The sequence below is a fragment of the Oryx dammah genome, unplaced genomic scaffold (genome assembly GCF_014754425.2).
Source record: "Oryx dammah isolate SB20612 unplaced genomic scaffold, SCBI_Odam_1.1 HiC_scaffold_14, whole genome shotgun sequence".
Taxonomy (NCBI): domain Eukaryota; kingdom Metazoa; phylum Chordata; class Mammalia; order Artiodactyla; family Bovidae; genus Oryx; species Oryx dammah.
In genome coordinates this window covers 30,311,315-30,336,875 of record NW_024070198.1, presented here as the reverse complement: position 1 = coordinate 30,336,875, position 25,561 = coordinate 30,311,315, and the positions used below count along the sequence as shown (strand labels likewise).

Genomic DNA, 25,561 nt, shown 5'->3' with positions numbered 1-25,561 from the left:
TACAATGCTGCAACAGTAGGGTTGCACAACATTCTGGGGGAAATGTATAAAATTATTTACATTGAAATACTTAGTCCTGCACACAAGCATCATGACAATTTCACAAGAGTTGTCAACTTTTTAAATAAAAATATTAATAAATTTTAATAGAATTAACTGTTTCCAAAACTGTGACTCCATTTTAAAGAATCATTGTTCTCAAGTCCCAAAACAATTTTTGCTTTTCATGCCTTATCTGCAACCTAAAACATTAATTGATTTATATCACTGACTCACCCATTGACCATCATTATATTTGATCATCTTTAGGTCTTTCCTGCCCAATCCAAAGCCCAACACAGTCTCACGTTCTGGACCTTCAATACACTTTGTTCTTGTCCTAAATACTCATGTTCTGTGTGTACTACTATAAGCTATTATATAACAGGAGGTGGGATAAATTAAAGAATACTGCAGCACTACAAGCCATTTAGCATGCTGAGTTTCCACAGTTGCTTAGTGGGTGTTCTGAAACTAGGCCATATTTCTAGTATTAAGAATTTCAAATCCCTACTTCCAAAGTACAGAAATAAATGTTTTCAAAATTAAATCATAAAACCTTACTATTTTAAGCTGCCTGGTATATAAGTATCCCATTTCTATGACTTTAAAACTGTAATTAACACATGGTAGATAAACCAGTATTTGTTTTAGCAACAAAATAAGGAATAACTAGCTCTTTTACCTATCCTTATATAGTCAGAGAACACAATCGGTTACAAAACTAAGACAATAAATTTATGTGAACCAGAACTAAAGCCCTTTAAGTGAAATATCAAATTCTTTATTCCAGAAGACATAAAAAGAACAAAGTTGAATTTAAAATAATATATTTCAGGTCATCCAAGCTGCAACATTCTACAGACTTCTAAAACAAGTAATTATGACCTCCAATCTAATTTTTCCAGTCTAGGTTACCAAAAATGCCAAAAATTAACAAGAAAACTTACTCTTTAAGGACTTCCCTCATAGCTCCGTTGGTAAAGAATCTGCCTGCAATGCAGAAGACCCAAGTTCAATTCCTGGGTCGGAAAGATCCTCTGGAGAAGGAAATGGCAACCCACTCCAGTATTCTCGCCTGGAGAATCCCATGGACAGACGAGCAGTCCATGGGATCACAAAAGTCGGACACGACTTAGCAACTAAACCACTACTCTCTTTAACAGTTTAAAAGTTGCTTTATATCATTTTGTCATATCACTGCAACAGGTATGTTTTCATTCAAAACTGATAAACAAGTTGTTACTCAGTTTTACATATTTCATACCTCAGTACACAAAGAAACATATGGTAGGTATAAAATCCAAAAGCTTTTAAGGCAGTAATAATATACTGCACTAAATCAGGACTTTCAATTATTTTCTTCAACTTAATTTTACTTAATACTTATAATATCTACTACGTTTCATCTCATTAAGCAAATCTTCCCAATAACAAAAGGCTAACATTAAAACTTGTTATCATTTTAGATGGAAACCTTTCTGAAATATAATATCTGCTCCTGTGTCATTATCAAAATTTACCAACAGCAACTAATATCTTTGTCATGCCTTACATCATCATTTTTGCTATACTATTCTACATATAAAATAAATGGCATCTTAAAAGATTTTAAGTATTTATCACATTGATTTGCCTTACACTGATATTTTTTAATGTCTTACGTCTGCTTTTTAAGTACTTTACCCCTGCTCTTATTTTCAACTTTCATAAGGCCTCTAGGAGTACCCTAGTCCTTTCTACATTTGGCTACCAAACTTTAAAATAATTGTACATTATAAAATTTTAAAGATCCCTCAATTAAGGCCTAGGGGGTTCTAAGAGCAGAAAATGTGTTTAAGAGCAAAAGCACTATGATATCTTTGTCCTTTTTGGCCTGTTTGTTTGGGGGCCCTAGACAAATTTTCTATGAGAAGCCTTACAAGGTAGACATTGTGTACTGGAGAAATGGTAGTAAAGAGCACAGAAATACTTGATGCTCATCATGGAGCTTACAGTAATGCAAAAGAGACAAAGACATTAAACACATCATTACAAAAATGATGAGTATTATAAAAAGGAAATAACAGGTGGGAGACCTTATAACAGGAGAATCTAACTAGAGATCAAAGGCTTCCCCAAAGATGTGATATTGGGGTTTGACCAGCAATTAGGAGGTTAGCCAGGTTAAGAGAGCATGGGGTTGTATCCAAGGAGATGACACCAGAAAGTTTTAATTTCCTAAAGGATAACCTTGAGATAAGTGAGACGTTATAACATTTATATGGGAATTGCTAAAATGTGAAACATTTAAAAAGGAATTTCTCAGATTTCTATAATGAAAATAACAGGAAGGATTGCTGTGCTTAGTGGCTCAGTCATGTCCGATTCTTTGTGACCCCCATGGACTATAATCTGCCATTCTCTTCTGTCCATGGGGATTTTCTAGGTAAGAATTCTGGAGTGGGTTGCCATGCCCTCCTCCAGAGGATCTTTTCAACTGAGAGATCAAATCCAGGCCTCCCACATTGCAGGCAGATTCTTTACTGTCTGAGCCACCAGGGAAGCTCAACCAACAATACTGGAGTGTGTAGCCTATCCCTTCTCCAGGGGATCTTCCTGACCCAGGAATAGAACCAGGGTCTCCCATACTGCAGGCGGATTCTTTACCAGCAGAGCTATCAAGGAAGCCCCAACAGGAAGGACTGAAAAAAAGCCAAGTATGAGAATTTTTAAAATGGGCAACTACGGCACGCTGGGAGAGCTGAAGAGCCTTGATTTCATCCTCAAGTAAGTATTAAATCATACTGGGATGAAAAATTACTTAATAGTCAAGTTCAGAGAACTTTTAAATCTTAAAAAACTTTTAAAGGCATACAAAAACTTCTAGCAGGCTACCAGGATATAACTACTGATCATACAGTCTGACTTTTAAGCAAAGAGTGGCACTCTGAATAAGTATGGAAAGAGGCTATTTTTAATGTTCTCATAAGAGTGCATTTTAAATATCTGCAAAATAACTCACCATGAGTTCTAAGGAAGGAAATTCATAAATGTTACTCTTAACATGATACATGAAGGCTGAGAAAAATATATTTACATGATACATGAAGGCTGAGAAAAATATTTAAGTATGATATGAGAAAAATATATTTAAATATGATTTTGAAACATTTTATCATTATCCAAGTTCCATGCTTCAGAATTATTTCACGTTAGGCTGATATGTTCTTCTTCTATTTAACTATGAAAATATACTTAGTTAAAAATTTTAAATAATAATTTGGAGCAGATTCCTAACATTAATGCAGATCCATAGTTCAAGCTTCAAATTAAATGAGGCACAAAAGACATACAATCTCTAAAAATAATAACTTTAATGAAAGCCTACTGTATCACTTAAGATATTACCATTAGGTCATAGACGGACTCTAAATTGTTATTCCCTGCAATTCTCCAAATGGACCTTAACATCTCTAACTTCTATGCTTTCTCTACCCTTCATCCAACTTATTCCTCAAGAGTTAGTTCAGGTTGTATCCTTCAGTAAGCACTGTTGATTATACATGCAGTCTGAATTAACCCATCTGAGTTCTTCAGTGTATACTGCTACCAAAGCACTTGTTACACTGCAAAACAATTCACTACTGTTTGTCCCCTTCATGCAACAAACCATGAACTTACTGAAAGCAGGAAACAGCACCTTTATCTCTGTGCCTTCAGACTGGGACACACAGCACTCAGGAGAAAGTCTGTGACATTAGTGAGTGTGAAACCAGTGAGAAACACTCACACAACAAAATTCAAAGGTTAATTAAAAACTATCTGCAAAATTGTGAAAGTCCTGAAGGCAGTGTTGTACAACACAAAACTGGAAACAGAGAAACCCCAAATTTAACTGATGAAATTAATTCCAAATTCTAGACATCATCCATGTCAGAACACATCATTTCTATCTACAAGGCATTAGAAAAACTAAAAGAAAAATATTTATCTGTCAATGGTGAAATTACTTAACTAAACTTGCAAGATTTATAAAGTGGGGGCAAATAAGATGCTTAAATTGTGTGTTCACAGTGCTATGAACATTAGAAAATAGACAATCCAAAATATTTCATAGTAGTCTTTCACATAGGGACAAATCATACCCTCTTCTAATGTTTTAGCTTCAAGCAATATGTTCATTATTTCCAATAAAAGAAACTTTAACCTTTTCTAGCATGAACTACTTTCTGTGACCAGTTACAATATTTACAAAAGTTGGAATGAGATACATAGTGTGAAATAATCTAATTAGTTCTTTAAATCTTGATAATGGGAACATCATACTTTCTCAAAAAGCAGTATGTTAGCAACATCTCAAAAGCTGAAGAGCCCTCTGCAATTAGAATATGCTTTTCATACATTAGAACTTTGATTTGCTGAGTTAAAGATGATGTGCTAAAAAACTGGGAACCAGGAGAAAATGCCAAAGACAGAAGAAACATTGTTAAAATAATGCAACTACATATTTTAGAACATAAATCAGTTTCTTAGACTTACGCATGTTCTTTTCTACCTGCACTGGTTGACAACTACATTTCAGAGCACTCCAATACTTGAAGCACACTATAGGCCAACTTGTGACAGAAATTTTTAATATTTTAAAAGTCAGAGTTGATAGTAAAATACAAAATTTAACAATATTTTGTTAAAAAAAAATTTTCCAGAAAGATATATAGTACACAACCTTGATACAACGTAAAATTCAGAAGACAGGAATAGCAAACCAGACCTATATATGCCTAATGCTTACTGTGAAATATGTAATGCAGGAAATATAAGTCAAATAATAAGCAAAAATAGCAACAAATTTATTTGCAGTACTCCTTTTTCAAGTATCCCATAGAAGTACTTTATCATTCTGCTGCTAAATTACAGCCCATTTCTAATTCATCTATAACAAAGTATTTACAAATTTCCCACGGATCTTATTAGGAAATATCAAAGTTTTATATCTAAGTTTCCTCTCCTAATTGATATCTTATAATCCAGTTCAAGAATACCTTCACTAAGCCCAAGTTATAGAACCTCAGAACTCACTGAAGGACGGGAATCAACTTGTTTTTCTGTTGTTGTTTTTTATTGTTTTGAGAGTGTTTTGGTCTTGTGATTTTTTTTAATTAATATAAGCATATATTCTATGCTTTTTCATTCATGAAAAATACACAAACGATACAGTGAACTGAATCCTATGAAGATATAGTCTTTCATTTAATCTTCAACCTCCAAAGAAATTCATCCTTATATCTGCATGCCCAAGTTAGTGTATATTTTTCAGTTAAAAAAAAAAACAAACACAACAGATTCTGGTATTCTTTTCTCATATGATATTTAAAATCTAAAAACTATTTAAACTGTTTAAAGAATACAAGTCTTACAGAAATATTAAATTACACAACAAATATTGATAATACAGCATATTTTTAAAACAAATATGACTGCAATTTAACTGCCTGGATAACAAGGAATTTCAATTTTCACGCTTGCCCTCAAAATCCATACAGGTAAAGCAAGGCAAAAAAAAAAATACCAGCAGTTATTCAGAAGCCATCTTTGGGAGCATTCCACCTAGAATTCCAGTTTATTATCTCTCTTGAATATGGGAGAAGCCCTCTACCAAGTCACTGAAGAAACAAAAAAAAATTCAAAAAGTGTAATTCCAGCCAGCATAACAAAAGAATTTATGATTTTAGTGTTCTGTTTGAAAAGTGAAATGTTTCAAATTTCTGACTGGTTTCTAGTTCACAAGTTGCTGTGTCTTACTCGTTACCATTATCAAAACAGTTCTGATCAACTTTCTGAATATGGTAGCTTAAAAACTCAAAAAAAAAAAAAAAAACCACCTCAGCTGCAAGTTATTAATGTATTTCTTAACATCACTCTTTAATCCATTGCCATTCATAACAAATAAAAGAGAAAATTCTTAAAAACAGCTGAAAAATTAACAATCAGAAATCAGAAAACAAATGCCAACCTGAGATCAATGTGTTTTTCAAAAACTGAACAAATCCTGGGAAAAACTAGTAACCTTAGAGATAGGCCATGTCCGTTATTTCCAAACTGGCATTTCAAGAACATAGTTTTATATGTCAGCTTTATGTTACATTTAAACCATTAGACAAAGCCTTTATTTCTCTGTGGTCTATTTTAAAATGCATATGCATAATTAAAACTTTTACAGTGTGCCTGAGGTCCAAATTAGTATTTAAAAGATTACCATATTCAGTCTAAGATCCTTATGTAGGTAGGAAATGGATTTACATAATTATTCCTAATAATTCTTGTCACTGGTCACACAGAAAACATAAACACTTAAATTCAAACTATGAACTGTAAGCTTGGTGAATGTCACAAATTGTACTCAATAGCTAAATCTCTTCAAATACATAGTAACAAACAGTTACAAGGGCTACAGCATGTAAAGGTGAGGGTAGAGATTAGCAACTAATAAACTGAGGTCTTTAAGACAATCTTTCAGGGTTGATGCTGTAAAAAATACTTGGTGACACAAGTGTACTCTAAGATTCTGAAAACCTAACAAAAAATAGTTTTAGATACAACTATCCATTACTCCTGAGTACTGAGTAACGAGAAAGTGCTGACATTTACGAAGAAGTGTACAACACTGCACAGGTGTAAGCTTAGATATAGACTGGTGGTGGTAATTATCATGAGGGAGGCAAATACTATACAGTCCACATCTGCAACACAATTTTGCTTCAGCATCCCTAGAGACTTAGAAAACATTTTTTGGGTAGATTGCAAAATATTGCTTCCTCTTTTATTCTCATCACCCCCATTATATACACAAAGCAACAGACAAGAAAATCAAATCACCAACTGAAAGGGCTGAAAGCTTAAACACACACAGACACACACACACAAAAGCATCTTCTTTCCAACTATTGAAACGGTATTCATTTCACCTGTTTGTAGAGCCACACTAACACAATTACACAAACCCTCTGCTGATTTTTGAGGAAAAAAAAAAAAGGAAGGCAACTAATGGCTTGGAGTCATTCTTCTACCTAGCAAAAGAGGGGAGGGAGGTGGTACAAAACAATGGATACTGAGGGGCTGGGGGAAGATCGTTTTGTCCCGAAGCCTCTAGCACTGGGGGGGTGGGGGGTGGAGGGAAGGCGGGGAGAAGAGTACTTTTCCTCTACCCCTAAAAGCCTCCGCGGAAAAAGGTTGCCATTAGGCATGTCCAACAGAGCACTCTTGGATGCCTACAACTCGCTTCACCAAGCAACACACCCAAAGCCGACTCACCACTCTTCACGGAACCGAGACGGTGAGCGCGGTGGGCTTTGGGGAAGGGGCGAGGAAAGACTCCACCCCGTATCACTACCGCGGCGCCAAGGCCCCCGCCAACGATTCGCACGCCCACGGGGCGCCCCGCAGCCTGGGCCCGGTGACCCCAGGAGCCTAGTGGAGCGAGACTATCCTCCGGGCGGCCCCGGCCCCGGCCCTTGCGCCTGTTAGTCCTCGCCCGGGTGCTGTCCCGGCCGGCCGGCCGGCCGCCCGCCCGCCCGCCGCCACCGCAGGCCCGGCCCCAGGACACTGTCAGCCGGCCGGCTCGCTCTCGGAGCTCGGCTGCGGGCCCCACAGGAGAGTCAGGTCCTAGGGCCCGGGCCTCCCGGCGACAGCACCCAGGAAAGCGGCGGCGGCGGCGCCTCCTAGGGCCCGGCACCTCGGGCCTCGCCCCGGCCCCGCCGGCTCGCGCCTGTCAGGACGCGCGGGGCCTCCCCCTACCGACCGACCGCCCGACGGACAGGAAGGAAGGCAAGAAGAACCGGCCAACAGGCACCCTCCCGCCTCGGCGGCCCCTGGTTACCGTCAGGAGCCCGGACTTCGCCATCCTCCCCTCGCTCGCCCTCCTTCCTCCTCCTCCTTGGAAGCGACGCTGCCCAACCGCCGCCCCCCGCCCGCCCCTCCCCCACTCGCCCCGCCCCGCCCCGCCCGCCCCTCCACACACTCTCGCTCCTACCGCCCCGCCCCACCTCTCGAGTGCAGGCCCATCAATCGCCGGGGAAGAGAAACAGGCGGGGCCAGGGCCGCCAACGCTGCCCAATCAGACAGACGCACTGTCGCCAGCGACGCTACCCAATCAGAGTGAGGTATTGGCGCCAGCTTCCCTCTCTGTGCCCTTTTTCTTTCCTCTGCTCCTGGACGCCCTCTCTCCCGCCCACTGGGCGCCGCTGGCTAGCTGGGCCACCGAGAGAGCCTCCAGCAGGGTAGAGTGACAACTCTCAAGCGGAAGTTACTGTTGACGCTAAGGCAGCCATAACGGATAACGGCAACGGGAGTTTCCTGGCCTCCCGTCTCCTGTGTGACGTAGTTTTCCCTTCGCCCAGACTCACAGTTGCCCTGGGCAACAGTTGAGCCGTCAGGGAAGAGAAGCATCTGTAAGTAGGCCCAAAAAAGGACCAAAGGTGACCAGACATCCCATGTAAAACAAGTTAATTCCTATTCCAAACTACCTTCCCGGTTGCGGGATTAAAGAGAGCAGGTTTCCCGGCCCTTATTTTGCTGGGACGTCTGGTCACTTACCTAGGTGGACAGGAGTTTAGAGCTCCGAAAATCCCTGTCTTGCCCGGAAGTTGCATTTGACACTTCTTAATGGGGTCATGGTAGAAGGATGGGAATAGCTTGCGCCCCCCTTGCCCCAGGGAATACCCATTCTGACAGGAGTCGAGAAGTGAGGTGAGTGTCCCTTGGTTCCGACCCGAGCGGGCCCCAGAGCCCTGGGAGTCCGAGAGTGCTGGAGGAGAGCAAGGCTCAGAGTCGCTTCCGCTGGAAAAATGTTTTCTTTCCGGGCTGGCCAGGCGGCGGCCCGCCCTCCCTCCGCCCCTTTGAGGCTCCCTGTGGGGCGAGGCCGCTCAACCGGCTCCCCTCGCCTAGCTGCAGCAAGTCGGGACGGGAGGGGCCTGGGCGGAGCCCCTAACTCTGGCAAAGTGAAGCTCCTGACCACGCCCCCGCAAATTCTGTTAAGTACTTTCACCCCCTGACCTTTGAGGATGGAGAGTGCTGGAACCTGAGGAAATCGTTTTATGTTCTCAGCTACAAAGGAAAAAGATGGTTACCCACCACCGCGGCAACACCTCTAAGTCTTATTTCCCCACTTCCTGTCTTCAGATTCTGAATTTTCTCCCTTTGTTTCTCTGGTGAGAGTTTGTAAGCGCTGACTGCCATTCTGAAAGAAGGTATACTGTCCTAATCCTGCAAGTCTACGGTATATTAAACAATTTAATGTTTGTGAATATTCGTATCGGGTTAGTTTTATATGACTCTTTACCACACGTGTCTCACATTTATCTCATATAGTTCCTTCTGTAGGTTTGAGTGAACACCTGTCGGTCATCTTCGTAATACCGGGTTGGATACCTAAAGCTGCGGGGGAAAAGGATAAATCAGGAGAACTTTCAGGTAAACTGAAAATTGTTTATATCCACGCTAGTCAACGACAAGGGTGCACACCTACATTCTTTGCTGAATTTCTTTTCATATTCTTAGTACTCATTCTCCAGCCAAAATGGACTATTCTTGTTTCTAACAAGATTAACCACTGAAGCACCAACCTTTTGTAATACTGTATCCATGTCCTAGTAACCTTGGAGATTTGTGTCCAGATTTTCCCCAGCAGGAATTAATTTCCTCTGAGTTTACCCAGCATTTTTTGAACCTCTTTTATGACCACCATTGTTTTATATAACAGCTGCTTGTGTTCTTAGCTTCTCTGCCTTGCGTGCGTGCTAAGTTGCTTCAGTTGTGTCCAACTCTTTGTGACTGTATGGACTATAGCCGGCCAGGCTCTTGTGTCCAGGCGAAAATACTGGAGTGGATTGCAATGCCCTCCTCCAGGGGATCTTCCCAACCTAGGGATCAGACTCAGATCTCCTGCATTGGCAGGCGAGTTCTTGACCACCAGTGCCACCTAGAAAGCCCAGTTTACTCCTAAATAGAATGGTTTGTATCAGATTTATCAGCCTATTATTTTACCCTGCACATGATATTATTTTGATAAATACTGAAAGATAGAATATCAGGTGTCTCCTGGATGCCCAGTATGCTTGCCAGCAACTTTGGTTTTAGGGAATTTCGGTTTATCAGAATTTCAGCATAGTTCCTGCTACTCAACACGATTTCTTCCCGCAATATTTTATCAAAGAAATATTCATACATTAAAAGTTTAAAGAATGCAACAAACATTCATATACCTATCACCTAGATCCAACAGTTGTTAACATTGTGCCATATTTATTTCATTTCTTCTCGCACACTTTTTGTCGTTGAGACATTTGGAAAAAGGTTGCAGATGCTTGTTGTTAAGTAGACATCTCTAAAATTCCCAACATGTATTCCTAAGAATTCTAAAGTTCTCCTGGAAAACATAATATTATCATCACAATTAAGGAAGTTAATAATTCTGTAGTCTTTAGAATCCAGTCTGTATGTACATATGTTTTCCCATTTGACCCAAAAATGTCTTCTATACCTTCTTCTCCTCGCAAAAAAACAAAACTCAAGATCCAGTCATGGTTTATGTACTGTATTTCAGTATTATAACTATTTAGCCTTAATCTAGAACAGTCCCCCCATTTTTTCTTCCCATGTGACATTGTCATTTTGAAAAGTTCAGGCCAGGGGTCTTTTTGACTGTCTCTTTTTTCCTATTTCCCGTACATCAGAAGTTGGTCTGGAGGCATGCTTACATTCAATTTAACGTTTTTTGCAAGACTACTTCAAAGTAAGAAAACTAAAAGTTTTCATCCTTTTCCAATCATGATTGCTGCTGCTGCTAAATCGCTTCAGTTGTGTCTGACTCTGTGTGACCCCATAGACAGCAGCCCACCAGGCTCCCCCATCCCTGGGATTCTCCAGGAAAGAATACTGGAGTGGGTTGTCATTTCCTTCTCCAATGCATGAAAGTGAAAAGTGAAAGTGAAGTCACTCAGTCGTGTTTGTTTGACTCCTGGTGACCCCATGGAGTGCAGCTTATCAGGTCCGTGGGATTTTCCAGGCAAGAGTACTGGAGTGGGTTGCCATTACCTTCTCCGCCAGGTATGATTAAATCTTCCCAAATGCAGCTACTCTTACCCATACCATGAGCTGCTCGTAAAATCCATGCCAGTTCTCAGCATACCACTTTCTATCATGTCCTACAAAGAACAGTTTAGCATTTAATCCTCCTGTCTATGTAGACTGTATTAGTACCCTGCACTGGCAACATAGACTGTCTCAGTTCAGTTCAATTCAGTCACTCAGTTGTGTACGACTGTTTGCATCCCCGTGGACTGCAGCACACCAGGCTTCTCTGTCCATCACCAACTCCTGGAGCTTGCTCAAACTCATGTCCATCGAGTCAGCGATGCCATCCAATGTAGAGTGTATTAGTACCCTGCACTGGTAACGTAGACTGTCTACCTTTTAATAAATTGTTGCTGCTACTTTGCCTCCACTTGGAACTGATGCAATGTCATCTACAGCAGAGTGTACTGATGTCAGCATAGTTTCATGAGTTTGATCTCCTGGCACCCCAAGGACTGTTGATGAAAGGTGTGTGGGCCCTGCAATTCAAATACAGATGAATCTTGATGTTATCAAAGCAGATACTGAGGCAAGTACTGGCCATATGACTGCATTCCAGTTTCGGCAGTGTTATTTTTCTCCCTGAAATTCTTCTGCAAGTCTTAATTGGTCCTGGTGTTTCTGTGATAGCTTGTTGGTAGCATTCATCAGAGCCTATTAAAAATTGCAAAATCAAGATTATACTTAGCACTTAGTACACGAAGAACATTCTGTGTTCAGTGGATATACAGATGTCTGTTCATAATCACAAGAGGAAAACTCCCAGGACGGCCAAGCTTTTGTACTCCTCCTATCCTAGACTTACAGTTGATCATGAAAGATAAGCAGAAGGAAGAAAATTCTCTGAGAGGGCAGACACTCTTAGATTGATACAGAATATTTTTAGTCTTCACATTGGAATTTAAGTAATGCACTCCATCAATCACTTTTTTTGTATTCTAGATTCAAGTAAAGCTTAAATAATATACTAATTAAGACTACAGATTTTAGAATCAGACCTGCGTTTCAGGAACAGGGATATTCATTAGCTGATGACTTTGAACAGTTTACTCACTCTGTTTATCATCTGTTACATAGAAGTGTAAAACCTCAGGATTGTTGAACAGAGTGAGTCAAACACACATAAAATGCATTAGCATATTGCGTAGCACATGGTATGTAGTCAGTGTATGGTAGTTATTATTGGTGACTTCTAAAGCAGTCCAATCTGAGTATATTGTTGGCATTAAATATTTATTTATTGAATGAGTGAATCTAAGACAATGGTTCTCCAACTTTAATGTGGAGAACTCAAAAATTAGAGATTCTAATTCAGTGAATCTGGGGAAGGCTCCAGAAAAATCTGTATTGTTAATAACCATCCAGGGGATTTTGATAAGGTGATCCAAGGGTCAGGCTTTCAGAAACACTGAGTAAAGTATCAAACAATTCTTTATTTCCCTTTCTTTGCATACTATTGAAGTAGCTACATATCTCTGATGATGAGAATATAAAAGATACCTTTTTTAAAAAAGGCTTAACCCTTTTTTAAAGTGTTAATACGTAATGTTTTTAGGACTACTTTTAGTACTGGATTTTTACAAGGCAAAAATTATTAGTAAAAGGCATTTTGCATGAGTAGGACATGACATTTTCTACTAACTTAACAGTAGTGTCTGCTACTGGAGAGTAACAGAACCAAAGGCATCATCCAACTTCACTCATGAAGAGCAGTTCCGGTTCTTAGGCCTAGGCACATTCCAGAGGTAGACTCTGCACATATTATTCACATGAGTCTGGGTTAATTAGCTAAACTGAACATGTTGCAACATTTTTCTACTAGCAGATGTCAGATAGCAAAACAGTAGAATCTACTGTAGTTTCCAACTACATGACATATAATGTTATTTGGCATCTCCCCTTGAACATTGTCAATCCAAATTAAGCACTCTGCCAGCACGTGGTCAATCACTTGAGTGAGAGAGCATTACTACTTTGTATCTGCTGGAAGACACCTTATTTAGGGGCTCCTTCTCACCGTTTTCTCATGCTCGTTTACATTCAGAAATCTAATATGTGTTTGAAAATTTATCTATCAGTCAACCACACAAGTCTTGGATCAGACAAAAGACAAATTTTTTCATTTTTGTTCCTACCATTCCTCCCACCCCCATCAACAACCTGCAGTAAGCATTCAGACACTGAGCTCTTCCTGTGTGCTAGGGCTGGTTAATGGCTTTATATGAATTATGTCATTTAATAAGGCATCTAAAGTCGGTGCTATTATAAACTTTATTTTTAGAGATAAAACTGAAGTTTAGAAAATTAAATAATTTGTTTAAATGACTAATTTGACTCCAGACCCTTCTCTCAACTTCTACACTGTCCTCATCTCTTTTTACCACCACCCTACCACTATTTACCATCTTTCCATATCCTTGTTAGGTCATTATATCCACTCCCATAGCTTATACTACTGTGCAGCCACCTGTGTAGGCCTCCAGTCTTTTTTACCTTCCACACTCATTGGGTCAGAACCTAATTCATAGTCTTTGCCCTTCCCTCCTAGCTTGTCCCTCGTATCTATCCTCAACTTGAATTGATACCTGCACCATCTACTCAGGCATGTTAGCTTAAAATCTCAGCCATCCTTGATCATTTTCTTATCACCCAAAGTGGTATTGGCGAATGGTGGAGGAGACTTGAATTTCAACTTCTTTTTTTTTTAATTAATTTAGTTATTTTTAATATAAATTTATTTATTTTAATTGGAGGCTAATTACTTTACAGTATTGTATTGTTTTTTTCATACATCAGCATGAATCTGCCACGGGTGTACACATGTTCCCCATCCTGAACCCCCCTCCCACCTCCCTCCCCCCTGAATCTCAACTTCTTATATCTTTGAATACCTCAAGTATGTTCTCCTCATACTGTTCAGTATTGCTGATTTTGTCCATGTCCTCATCATCCTACCTAAACAATCAATAGCTTCCTTACTAATTGCCTTGCCTCTAGTGTCTCTTCTGTTTTTCCTTTTTGTCTAGAATATGTGTCTCCAAAAAAAAAAATCATATGTTGTATTTCTACTCAAAGCCATCCAGTTAGCTCCCTCCTGTTTATAAAGTTCAAACTCCAAGGCATGCCATTCAAGGCTGAACATGAACTGGCCTCCACCTGGTTGATCCTACCATGATATGTGCACTGTGTATACATCGTAATCTAGCCATTCCTCCAAGTTGTTTTTCAAATGCTTCTTTCTTTGAGCACATTGTTCACTTTATCTGGAACACCCTCCCTTTGCTACACAGCCACTTCTTTAGATAGTAAATCCCCATTCATCCTGGAACTAGTTCCAATGTCATATGTAATAATTATTCCTCAGAGATCACCACTTTCACCTGTCCAGAGCCAAGTTATTCATGGTTTTGGTTTCTTAAGGCACAATAGATATGTTTTTATTAAAGTATGTTGCATTGAATTGTACTTGTTTATTTATATGTCTCTTCCCCCATCTCACCTTCCCCAGATTCCTCAAGGAGAAGAACAGGTTCTTATCTACTATATGTAGATAAGTTTAGCTGTTCCCACGTTTAGCTGTGATTGGTACATTATAGACAATTAATATGTTGTTGAAAGAAAAAAATCTGGATAGGCTAGGTACATAGGATCGAAAACTTCTTAATTTTACATTTATTTTCCACTCTAAAGGAATAATTTCCTTGTCACCAAATAGAGCATACTTTTCTACTCCAATCTTTTTTAAAATTTACTTTATTGAAGTATAGTTGATTTACAATGTTGTGTTAATTTCTGCTGTACAGCAAAGTGACTCACTTATATATGTATATACATTCTTTTTCATATTCTTTTTTATTTTGGTTTATCACAGGACACTGAATATAATTTCCTGTGCTACACAGTAGGGCCTTGTTGTTTATCCATTCTTTATATAATAGTTTGCATCTGGTAACCCCAAACTCCCAGTCTGTCCTTCCCCCATCCCACTTCCCCCTTGGCAAGCACAAATATGTTCTCTGTGTGTGTGTGTGTGTGTTTCATAAATAAGTTTATTTGTGTCGTATTTTAAATTCCACATATAAGTGATATCATATGGTACCTGTCTTTCTCTTTCTGACTTCACTTACTTTGATCATCTCTAGTTGTGTTCATGTTGCTGCAGATGACATTATTTCATTCTTTTTTATGACTGAGTAGTAGTCTATTATGTATACATACCACAACTTCTTTATCCATTCATCTGTTGATGGCCATTTAGATTGTTTGCATGTCTTGGCTATTGTGAATAGTGCTGCTATGGACATAGGGGTAAATATGCTGAAAATTTTGTCCTTTGCAACTTATCATGAGTTTAAACTTACGATAACAGTTTATATGTCTATCTGGAAATGTGTAAAAGAGTACCTAATTTTTCTGCCTAGCTTTTCAAAATCTCTTTGGTGGTTATGCAAGGATAAAATTTGAGGACCACTAATATACATTCTTAAGTTTCAGAAGGACACTCTAGTGCTCTTGTCCAGTCCTACTGCCATTAACTTAGTTTGGTTGTCATAGTAAATCTAGGTTGGTCCTGAGACTAAATCACCCTAGAGATTTTTAACTTGTCTAAGTTCTGTGACTAATTTATGCCATCAATATGGGTATGATTGACTTAACTAATCCTGCCTAGACCTACTGCTGATACTGCTGCTGCTAAGTCGCTTCAGTCGTATCCAACTCTGTGCAACCCCATAGACAGCAGCCCACCAGGCTCCCCTGTCCCTGGGATTCTCCAGGCAAGAACTCTGGAGTGGGTTGCCATTTCCTTCTCCAATACATGAAAGTGAAAAGTGAAAGTGAAGTCGCTCAGTCGTGTCCAACTCCTGGCAACCCCATGGACTGCAGCCCACCAGGCTCCTCCGTCCATGGGATTTTCCAGGCAAGAGTACTGGAGTGGGGTGCCATTGCCTAGACCTAAGTGCCTTTCGATTTTCACTCAACTTAGTAAAACAACTTAGTAAAATTTTTCATGACAAAGATTTGGTTTCCCTCTGAGTTCTTCTGCATTAATTTTAGACATCTAGCTTAAATGGCTACAGCAGGTTTGCTTCTTTTATCATGATTTGAAATGCATTATCCATCAAAATCATTATTTGTGGGGAAAATTACAAAGTGAAGAAACTGGAGGAGAAGGAAGCAACAGATTCTTTTCTAATTACCCGGACCAAAAACTTCAAAAATTGAATGACACTGTATTCTCTCAGCATTAAAAGTTTGCATTCTGTTAGTGTAGGAATTTTAACTTTTGCAGTTTAATGTTTTGTCTAAAAAATATGAGTTGACAGTCTATATCGTTTTAAAATCTGTCAGAGTATTTTATTGTATGGTTTTTCCATAATTTATTTGACCTATGACATATGCCTGAACACAGGGCCCTAATGTATATTCTTACTCTTTTATGCAAAGAAATAGAGGAAAACAATACAATGGGAAAGTCTAGAGATCCCTTCAAGAAAATTAGAGATACCAAGGGAACATTTCGTGCAAAGTTGGGCACAATAAAGGACACAAATGGTATGGACCTAACAGAAGCAGAAGATATTAAGAAGAGGTGGCAAGAATACACAGAAGAACTATACAAAAAAGGTCTTCATGACCCATATTATCACAATGGTGTGATCACTCACCTAGAGCCAGACATCCTGGAATGTGAAGTCAAGTGGGCCTTAGGAAGCATCACTAGAAACAAAGCTAGTGGAGGTGATGGAATTCCAGCTGAGCTGTTTCAAGTCCTAAAAGATGATTCTGTGAAAGTGCTGCACTCGATATGCCAGCAAATTTGGAAAACTCAGCAGTGGCCACAGGACTGGAAAGGTCAATTTTCATTCCAATCCCAAAGAAAGGCAATGCCAAAGAATGCTCAAACTACTGCACAATTGCACTCATCTCACATGCTAGCAAAGTAATGCTCAAAATTCTCCAACCAGGCTTCAACAATATGTGAACCGTGAACTTCCAGATGTTCAAGCTGGATTTAGAAAAGGCAGAGGAACCAGAGATCAAATTGCCAACATCCGCTGGATCATCAAAAGAGCAAGAGAGTTCCAGAAAAACATCTACTTCTGATTTATTGACTATGCCAAAGCCTTTGACTGTGTGAATCACAAAAAACTGTGGAAAATTCTTAAAGAGATGGCAATACCAGACCACCTGACCTGCCTCCTGAGAAATCTGTATGCAGGTCAAGAAGCAACAGTTAGAACTGGACATGGAACAACAGACTGGTTCCAAATCGGGAAAGGAGTATGTCAAGGCTGTATATTGTCACCCTGCTTATTTAATTTATATGCAGAGTACATCATGAGAAATGCTGGACTGGATGAAGCACAAGCTGGAATCAAGATTGCCAGGAGAAATATCAATAACCTCAGATATGCAGATAACAGCACACTTACGGCAGAAAGCAAAGAACTATAGAACCTCTTAATGAAAGTGAAAGGAGAGAGTGAAAGAGTTGGCTTAAAGCTCAACATTCAGAAAACAAAGATATGGCATCTGGTGCCATCACTTCATGGCAAATAGATGGGGAAACAGTGACAGACTTTATTTTTTGGGCTCCAAAATCACTGCAGATGGTGACTGAAGCCATGAAATTAAAAGACACTTGCTCCTTGGAAGAAAAGTTATGACCAACATAGACAGCATATTAAAAAGCAGAGACATTACTTTGCCAACAAAGTCCATCTAGTCAAAACTATAGTTTGTCCAGTAGTCATGTATGGATGTGAGAGTTGGAATGTAAAGAAAGCTGAGTGCCAAAGAATTGATGCTTTTGAACTGTGGTGTTGGAGAAGACTCTTGAGAGTCCTTGGACAGCAAGGAGATCCAACCAGTCCATCCTAAAGGAAATCAGTGCTGACTATTCATTGGAAGGACTGATGCTGAAGCTGTAACTCCAGTCCTTTGGCCATCTGATGTGAAGAACTGACTCATTTGAAAAGACCCTGATGCTGGGAAAGATTGAAAGCAGGAGGAGAAGGGGATGACAGAGGATGAGATGGTTGGATGGCATCACCAACTCAATGGACATGAGTTTGAGCAAGCTCTGGGAGTTGGTGATGGACAGGGAAGCCTGGCGTGCTGTAGTCCACAGGGTCACAAAGAGTCAGACATGACTGAGCGGCTAAACTGAACTGAACGCTTTTATCTTTACACACTCATGCTTTGTTTCTTTAGGGATCACTACTAGTAGAATTATTTGGGTCAAAGAAAATATACATATTTGGTTTTTGTAGATACTACAAAATATTTAAGGATACTACAAATTATCCCTCTAAAAATGCTGTACTGACAAACCTGCTCACCAATAGGGAGTGCCCATTCCCCTATATGTTCCCTAACTGTGGATACTATCAGGCATTTTTATTTTTTTGCAATCTCAAAGAGCATAACACACACACCCTAACATGAGACCACAATGATTTTCACTTTGAGGCCATAATGATTTTCCTATTTAAAGTATAACCACCACAACCCCCAGCACTCCTAAATCCCCTTAAACTATTTTAGTTTCTGTAACACTACCTTCTAATAGCATTGTTATTTGTTTTTCTCCCTATACACTAGACCGTAATCTCCAAAAGAGCAAAAGTTTTTTTTCTCTTTTACTCACTAATGAATGGTTCCTGGCACATGGTGGACCCTCACATATTTATTGAGTTGAATGACGTGACACTTGTATAATATACATGAATTTCATCCATAGCTGGTATGTTTCCTTCTTGGGCCTATCTGTCCCTGGTATTACACACACCTTACCATACCAATTAGAAATGACCCTTTGGGGTAGTTACACTCCATAGGGTCCATTACACCAGGCAAAACACTCATGTTTAGCTATTAGCAGGCTACCTGGAGAAGGATGAAAATGCTCCTTCCTACTCTGGGCTCCCTGGGCAGTTGATTATCATGACACTGTAGGCTTGGCAGTGCCAACCAACCAACCAATACCTTGCTTATTTTAGCCCTTCCCTTCCTGTTTCTCTCCGAGAGCCAATGCCTAAGGGAACCTCGGAACAAGAATCAGCCCCAGCAAAGTAGACACTCCACCCAGGCAAGTGACGGCACTGATCTTCCCCACACCAGGTCCAACCCACTCCCTACCGGGCCTTTGGCTCCACACCCTTTCCAGTAACAATGGCAGCTTAATCAGAGAACTAAGGTTTTGTAGAGCACCAGGCTTCATTGTTTTCTTCAAGCTAGATTTTGGATGTGAGAGGTATAGAGAAGAGAAAGCAAAAGGTAGTGATTAAATTATGAGTAACTAGAGTTGCTACTCTAAAACAGCTAAGATTTAAGTATTTGTTCCATCCACCATTTTAGCATTTTGGTGATTTAAAAAATTGGTGATACAAAAACTCTTAGATGCTATGCATTTCCTTCACATTTGTCAACATTTATAGTCTGTCCTCCCTTTCAGTAGCATATCGTGTCAGATTTGCACCAAATAAAGGCTTAAGGAATATTTTCATTGTACTATCTTTGAGAGGTAAAGTGTTTCTTATATTCACGCTAATCAGAGATCTGCAGTGATTTTGCCCTTCAACATAACCTGGAAAAAGAAATGATCACTAGTTACCACTGGCAGGCCTAAGTAACAGGAAGGAAAGAATGTGTCAGAAGAAGCAGCTGTGCATTGAGTGAATTGCATTTATCTCAGATTCTAGGTAGTGTGATGCATTGCTTTATTCCTGGTCCATTCCCTACCTCATCTTCCTTCCCAGACAGAGCAGAATAGGGGTAAGTTTTGATGACAGTTCTGGAAAGCAGATAGAGCTTTCTCAGGAACTTTAGATCTTTCAGAATAGGAATTTGAACAAGAAGGGGGAAAGGCTTGGTGGATGGAGAGTAGGAAGCTTTTATTAGGAATGTCAAAATAGTGGTAATGGCAATAAGACCAGCAGCAGCTTCACTTTATTATAACTAATTTGCAGTGGGTGGTAAAGGCAGGCACCAAGCCAGCATCATCACATTATAGATCATAAATCTTTCTTCTGTGGTGGTGTTGTGAAAGATACACAGTAAGTTGCATCAGTGTGGCAAAATATCACAAAATGGGTGGGACTGTCTAGAGAATCTTCTGTATTTGGAAGGGGATCATGCTAAAAATTACAGTCCAGAATACCTTGAACATACTAATACATAGCATGGCATAAACTGGGATGTAACACTGGAAACATGTCACTAGCCAGAGATGACATATACACTGGGATCTGCATAACAAAATACTCACGTGAGGGTATTCACTGGCACTTCAGCATATAGTATTAATACATGTGTATTAGAGGAAAATAGTAAACTGAAAGCACACCTCACTTCTGGTATTCAGAAGCCAGTTTCACCTGTTTGTGTTGCTTCCTTACAAATCGCAGTTGTGTGGCCAGTAACTGATCCTTAAGTTGCTTTTTGTCATTAAAGCAAAGGAATTAAAGCAGAAATTGATTGTTAGCTATTGAAAGAAGTGTGAATGTTAGGCAGTATTTGCATAGTACTGCCTCCTTTCCCTAACAGCCTAGCATAGGCACCTCCCAAACGGTCTTGTCTTTTAACATCATCTACCACTCAGGAGATGCTATCAGCTGCATATAAATCCTTTTGTTTTCCCTCGGCTGCACAGATACCTACTAGATACCTAATTATCTTTGCCTGAAAAACTTAAGCCCTACCAATTTTCACTAAGGGGAAAAATTTGGAACATGCAGCCTTCCAGTTACCACCACCACTGATGAACGAAAGTTGATGAGGTCTGCATGCTTACATGAACTATCTCAACCTTGTTTCAATGGAAAGACTCACAGGTAATTAAAAGAAAAATTATGCAAGGATAGGATAGTTCATTTTCTATACACATTGTGACTTTACTTCTTAAACTACAACGGAAATAGCTCAAGTAATATGCTTTGGGAATTCACTCTTGAATAGTATTTGTTTTCTCATTGAAGGACGAGACTGTATCCAACACTTCAGATATGGCAGAAACAAAGTCGATGTTCCGGGAAGTTCTTCCAAAACAAGGTATCTAAATCACATACTTTGGTCATGGAATATTATTGTTTTCTGCTTTAGTCGTTCAGTTGTGTCTGAGTCTCTTGCAACCCCATGGACTGTAGCCTGCCAAGCTTCTCTGTCCATGGTATTTTCCAAGCAAGGATACTAGAGTGGGTTGCCATTTCCTTCTCCAATATTCTACATGTAACAGTGTAATATAGCAGACTCAATAGCTAGACATCTTGTAGCCATTTTGTGTTATATATATACCACAGATACTCTCCACTTTTGCTATGCTTTTGTCATGAGTAGTTTGTAAAGGAGTAATCCATTGCTTTTTTGCCCCCAGTAAAAGGATGTAAGATGATGGTTTCTTAAATGTAGAAACCCTATTATTCTCAAGATTGACAATACAATAAGAAATTTAGTGACAAAAGTAGCACCATAATTTACCATAATACTAAGGTCTGAAAGTGAGGGAAAAGAAACCTGTATCAAACAATGTTACAAAAGCTGAAGGTTTAAGGTAAACATTCAGTAATTTGAATATTCATGTTAATACCATACCTTACTAGGGACTTGATTTTCCATTTCTTTAATTGAAGTATATAGTTGGTTTACAACTACACAAGTGTATAGTAAGTTTTATATACAAGTTATACATACATATTTAATTGCCTTGTTTTTTTTTTCAGATTCTTTTCTCTTATAGGTTATTACAAAATACTTCGTATAGTTCCAGGTGGTATATAGTAGGTTCCTGTAGGTCCTTTTTGTTTATATGTTATATTCTAAGTTTGTTTTCTATGTCTTTTTGGTCTTTTTCTGTTTTATATTTAAAAGTTCATATCTTTTTTTTTTTTAGATTCCACATATAAATGATATCTTTGTCTGACTTACTCCTCTTAGTATGGTCCATCCATGTTGCTGCAAATGGCATTATTTCAGTCTTCTTCATGTTAATATTCCACACACACACACAGTCTTCTTTATACATCTGTAAGTGGACATTTAGGGTGCCTCCATGTGTTAGCCGGAGAAGGCAGTGGCACCCCACTCCAGTACTCTTGCCCGGAAAATCCCATGGATGGAGGAGCCTGGTAGGCTGCAGTCCATGGGGTTGCAAAGAGTCAGACACGACTGAGTGACTTCACTTTCAATTTTCACTTTCATGCACTGGAGAAGGAAATGGCAACCCACTCCAGTGTTCTTGCTTGGAGAATCCCAGGGACGGCGGAGCCCAGTGGGCTGCCGCCTATGGGGTCGCACAGAGTCGGACACGACTGAAGCGACCTAGCAGCAGCAGCAGCACCCATGTGTTAGCTATTGTAAATAGTGCTGCAATTCAGACACATGCCTAGGATTGGGATTGCAGAACCATGTGGCTAACTCTAATTTTAGTTCCTTAAGGAACCTCCATACTGTCCTCCATAGTGGCTGCACAAATTTGCATTCCCATGAACAGTGTAGGTGGGAATCTATAACTTGTATATAAAACTTGCTCTACACTTGTATAGTTGCTTCCATGGTGGCTCAGCTGGTAAAAAATCCACCTGCAATGTGGGAGACCTGGGTTCCATCCCTGGATTGGGAAGATCCCCTGGAGAAGGGAAAGGCCACGCACTACAGTATTCTGGCCTGGAGAATTCCATAGACTGTGTAGTCCATGGGGTTGCAAAGAGTTGGATGCTACTGAGCGACTTTCACTTTCAACAGTGTAGGAGGCTTCTCTTTTCTCCACACCCTCTCCAGCTTTTATTATTTGTAGATTTTTTGATGGTGGCCATTCTAATCGGTGTGAGGTGACACCTCATTGTAGTTTTGTGTTTCTTGAATTAGTTTCATTGTCTTTTGGCCATCTCTTTTTTTAGAGAAATGTCTACTTAGATCTTCTGCCCATTTTTTGATTGGGTTTTTATATTGAGCTGTATTAGCTATTTGTATATTTTGAAAATTAATCACTTGTTAGTCACATCATTTGCAAACATTTTCTCCTATTCTATAGGTTGTTCATTTGTTTTATGGTTTCCTTTGCTGTGCAAAAGCTTTTGAGTTTAATTAGGTCCCATTTGTGTATTTTTCTTATTTCCATTACTCTAGGAAATGTATTCCTCTGCTGTTTCATTTTCTATTAATTTCTATTTCTATATATATGGAAGGTTATTTATGTTCCTTGACCTTGGAGAAGTGACCCTCTGTAGGGGATGTCCTGTGTGTCCCACCCAGCCTTACACTCTCGTTACCCAACGTTCCAGGGACCAGCTAGTCCCAGGGAAGGTTCTGATGCTTGTGAATTCAGTTCCCAGGCTGCTAGATGCTAGTTTTCTGGCTTCTGGAGTCTACCCACTGGGGGTTGACCCTGGTCCAGAGGCTTGTGCAGGCTTCCTGGTAGAAAGGGCCTATGCTTGCCAACACTATTGGGTAGAGCTGTCTTGGTTCTCTGATGGGCAGTGGTAGTGCCGTAGTAAGGGGCGTGACTAGAGGTGACTGGGGGCTCAGGAAGTCTTTAAGCAGTCTGATGGCGGGGAGGGGATGTTCCTGCTTTGTTGTTTGGCCTAAGGGGTCCCAGCACTGGAGCCTACGGGCTGTTGGGTGGTATCAGGTCGTGGTGCCAAACAGCAGCCTCGAGGAGAGCTCATGCCAATGACAGTTCCCTAGTGTCTCCACTACCAGTGTCCTTGTCCTCAGAGTGAGCCAGTCACCCCACGTCTCCCCAGCAGACCCTCTTTAAGACCAGCAGGTCTGACCCACGGACCTATGAAGTCACTGCACTTTTGCCCTGGGTCCCAGTGCATGCACACCCGTGTGTGTCCTCCAGGAGTGGAGCTGTTTCCCCTAGTCCTGTGGCACTCCTGCACTCAAGCCCTACTGGACTACAAAGCCAAGTGCTCTGGGGCCTCTTCCTCCTGATGCCAGACCCCCAGGCTGAGGAGCCTACTGTGGGACTCAGTCCTATGGGAGAACTTCCACAATATAATTGTTCTCCAGTTTGTGGGTCACCACCTGGTGGGTATGGGATTTCATTATATTGTGAGTGCCCTTCCTACCATCTCATTGGGTTTCTTCATGTCTTCGGATGTATCAACAGAATATCTTTTTTGGTAGGTTTGTATCTTTTTGATGGTTGGTCAGCATTCAGTTCTGACTCTGGTGGGCTTCTACCCTGCCATTTTGTCCCCCTAAGTATTTTTATGTATGTTTTATTTCCTTTTTTTTTTTAAATTCAACATCTGACACAAGAAGTTGTGTCCCATGGCAACTTACAATTTTATGTTGAAAATTCAAAACCTTTCTCATGAACTTCCTAGTATTAAATGATGCTTTTATATTTTTATATTAAAGATATGTTACAAGGATAACTATGAGATTTTAAATGATAATGTATTAAATTTTTAAACTGCAAATCCAAACTACCAAACAGCTGTATTTATCTCACTCTGATTTTTATTTCTTTTTAAACTTAGGGCAGTTGTATGTAGAAGATATAACCACAATGGTGCTATGTAAACCCAAACTTTTACCATTAAAATCTCTGACTCTGGAAAAACTGGAGAAAATGCAGCAAGCAGCACAGGATACAATTCGCCAACAGGAAATGACAGAAAATAACTCACTGAACAACAGCAAGTAACTCACTGAATGATAACTAGCACTTCTACGGAACATCCTACACCTTTCTATTAACAAGAGCTGAAAATAATCTGCATCTATATGCTGAAAACAGTATGTATTAATAAAACAAGACAGTATCCCTATACAAAAACCCAATTACTAAAATTTGGATTGTGAATTTAAACACTGGTTTGTATTGAATATAAGCAATTTTAAAACTTTGAACCCAAATTGTGTTTCATTTTTAACCCAAGTTTTTCAAACTATAAATTACTGTTCACCATTCCTATCAGTTTTCTAGATAACATTGTTAGTTAGGCACAGTGAGTAAATGCATCTTCTACAGTCATCCTGGACATGGTTTTAAAAACTGAACTAAGCTTTTTAATTATACTGACTTTAAGGACTTAACCTTGCCACCTTTGTCTTCCAGGTATCAAAACATAATCAAAACCCTAAAAATGGAAATAAGGACTTGAAAGAGCCCATGAAGTAAAATGAACATAAATTTGGAAGTTTTATTTCTAAAAGACTGTAGCTAGACCTGTAATGTGTATATTCCTAGGAAAACCTCTGTAAATTCTGAATATAATTCTTGGTTGGTTTGCTGCAGTTGGTAATAGTTTAAATTAGTATGGACCTTGAGGCCTTGCTGAGTAATTAGGCTCTGCAAAAGAGGTTAGAAATGTGATCTTCCCTTAGATAACTGTTATCAGTAACAGTTATCATACACTGACTAAATGTAAAACTTTTGAGTCTTTGAAGAATAATT

The 25,561-nt window shown here is 39.6% G+C and overlaps 1 protein-coding gene across 3 annotated transcripts in view; it reads right to left on the bottom strand.

Moving 5' to 3' along the window:
- The window catches only part of SHOC2 (SHOC2 leucine rich repeat scaffold protein), an 85,088-nt gene extending 76,231 nt beyond the window's left edge, over positions 1-8,857 (bottom strand). Inside the window, exon 1 of one of the 3 annotated variants that reach the window (XM_040254419.1) lies at positions 8,614-8,857. The gene's annotated coding sequence lies outside the window, so the exon portion shown is untranslated. Of the gene's footprint in view, positions 1-5,590; positions 5,667-7,897; positions 8,010-8,613 lie in introns of those variants that run through there. The other 2 variants (XM_040254418.1, XM_040254421.1) reach the window with 2 other exon arrangements.
- Between the last annotated feature and the right edge of the window lie 16,704 nt (positions 8,858-25,561).